Here is a 2,781-nt window from a genome sequence, read left to right as displayed (position 1 = left end):
TCTTCATTTGATCAGTATAATGCCCCAGAAACCTTTTGCGCAATACTTCAGGGGGTGCCGTTTTCTTGCCCTCCAGGAACTGCTTCCAATTTCTTTTCAGTGTTTTGGCAGATTTCTTTCATCATATTGGTGGTAGTTCATCTCTCCATCTGCTCGATCAATCCAGGTAGTGAGGTTATTTATTAATCCAAACTTCCACCTGCCTCGGTGATCGTTTACCCACCTAGTCTTCCACTGATACATAGTGTGTGCTCGGGACTTTTCCTTTGCGATGATTTTCTGCACCTACGCCTTCCTTTTCAAAATCTCCCTTTTTCGCTCTAGTAGATTGATCAGTATTATACCTGCGGTCCCTGGCAGTCGGGGTTTCAGGCGCTTTTGGAGAAAATTTCCGGCAGTATGCAACATGCAGATTGGCTTTTAAAATGACGGAGAGTCTGTATCGCTCTAGCCTTTGCTTATCAGTACCAGTCTTTGTACCTTCTATTTGTTGGGAAAACTTGCACTTGTTAGGCAGCTGTTGTACATCTCCAACAGAAATTGAGGATTCTATCATTCCACCAAGTTGAGAGCCTCTGATGGAATACCATTTGGGTCAGGCGTCTTCTTGTTCTGCAGGGCGCTGACGGCTTGTCGAAGCTCTTCTGCCTCAAAAAGTGGAATATCACTAGCGATCTTATCAGCTGAATCTTGCTCCATCTCCGCTGTTGGAAAGAGCGAGTCCTCGATTTTCTGCATTGTTTCCCTGTTATTTCTCAGGTGTCCTGTTGTGGCTCCTGGTTTTTGGGTAAAGATCCTGTAGCCGAGGCCCTAAGGATTCTTGTCACCCTGCTTTGCCATAGTCATCCAGCATGCACGTTTTCTCAGCTCGATGGTTTTTCTCAGCTGTTTCCTTATTTAAAGAAATTCCGCGGGTTTTAGGGTCATCTCGGCAGGTCTCTTCTTTTTTCGCTGGGCCTTTCACAGTAAGAAGAATGAGACTTTCCTGAGCTACGAAATTACCTCGGACCACTAGTAACCCGGGTATCAGTTGCCGTTTTAGCTTTTCCAAGGCATAGCAGCGTCGCATGCATGCTGAATGAGAGCCAACGTTTACTGGTATACATTGCATGCTGGTGACTGCATTTGAAAACTTATTCTCATTCAACTTCGCAAAATTCCACGTCTTTGGTCTGCGAGTTTGTATTTTGGAAGATTTATTTTCCGCCTGAATCTAGAACGTGATGTACTCGTGAACACAACCTGTGAATTCCTCTATCACCTTCCCGTTTTTTACGTTCTTCGCCAGTTAAGAGTTCGACTTTGGCATTCTAAAGTCTTTTAGAGTTCAACTTTGGCATTCCCCACTCTAACGTTTGCGCGTTAAAGTCGTCGGCTACCACAATGCCGCCTTCAATGTGGTCATCCACTGGCATACGTATCAGGTTCGACACCCATATCGTGGCAGTATCAAGAGTTTCCGTATACCAGGTTAGACTATTTTTATCCTGGTCTTGCTCACTTAATACTAATACATTAGCTTGCTATTCGTACTTAATATGGTTAAGTCGGTTACCCGCTGCTTGGCTACGATGCAAGATGCCCTGCAGAACATTTATCATCCTCGGCGTTTTTCTTCAGTTGAGTCTAGCACCTTCCTGAAGACTTGGAATTTGCCAGACCTTGGGATATGGTTTACATCATCTTCTGGGATCTTTATTTCTTTACATAGAACACATTGTATGCCTGCATTGCAGTTTACACCTTTGTGCCTCTTTGTGCGGCACTTAAAGCCCACATTTGTTCTGTCCGGGCCCTTGCAGTTTCTAGATTGCTGACCGTATCCAAAGCATTTGGAGCATTGCCTCACCTGAAATCTTTTTCTGATACGACAGTTGATCCACCTATCTTGATGCGCTCTGTTTCAAGCAGTTTATTTGCCTCTTGTGCACTTAGCTCTACTATGGTTAAAAGTTGACTTCTGCCATTAGGTTTGCTGATAGTGACATTTGGTTGCTCAGTGGGCTCAGTTCCGCAGTGGTAGTGTAACTGTGTAGATCTATTATATCTACAGTATTTCTCGGTATTATATTTTGGACTGTACTATTCTCCCGTAGAACGCCCTTTAGGGCTTCTGTGAATTTAGCACAGTTCTTTGTATCTCGTCCAATCTCGAAAAAGATACAGCCGGCCCTTGTTTGGCGAATAGCCGTGATGACCGTATTTGTGTCCTCTGGCTTCATCTTACGTCGGATTTCACAAAGCACCTGTGCATAGGTCTTTCGCTTGCCAGATTTTATAATCACTTTTTCCGCTTTCAGTTTGGCACACCTCTCCCTTATTCTATACTGTTTGTTAGTCTACCCTTCGACTTGCTTCCTCTTCTCCGATTTTTCTACCTTTTTCTTCTTGTTTCTTACGACCTCCGGCCACATAGTAGGCAATGTGATTTATTTATATCTCTTTGCTATCGGAGTTGCACCCAGATTTTTCGCCCAGCTACAGGCTGTTTGTTGTTACTGCTTGCGTGGCTAGGTGTACCGAGGCTTCTTTCACCCTGTTTCCTAGCTGGTTCAAACTATTGTCTTGCTCTTTTTTCGTATTTTTCATAGCGCTCTGGATTATCTCTAAAGCTTCAATCAGCTTTGGGACTCCGATTTTTATGTCCGTATTAACATTTCTGAAAGTGCCCTTTCGATAGTACGAGGGTAGTTCAATAAGTCCTTAGAATGACCAACAGATGGCGCGCGAATCGCTCCAAATCATCTGTTTTCAATCAGCACCACTCCCGACTAGATATAT

General features: G+C 43.9%; 1 protein-coding gene across 2 annotated transcripts in view; it reads left to right on the top strand.

Annotated features, from left to right (window-relative positions):
• Positions 1 to 2,781, top strand: part of LOC117173900 (O-acyltransferase like protein-like) — a 92,474-nt gene that overhangs the window by 2,969 nt on the left and 86,724 nt on the right. The window lies entirely within an intron of this gene.

The sequence above is a fragment of the Belonocnema kinseyi genome, chromosome 1 (assembly GCF_010883055.1).
Source record: "Belonocnema kinseyi isolate 2016_QV_RU_SX_M_011 chromosome 1, B_treatae_v1, whole genome shotgun sequence".
Taxonomy (NCBI): Eukaryota; Metazoa; Arthropoda; class Insecta; order Hymenoptera; family Cynipidae; genus Belonocnema; species Belonocnema kinseyi.
This window is presented reverse-complemented; position numbering and strand designations above follow the sequence as displayed.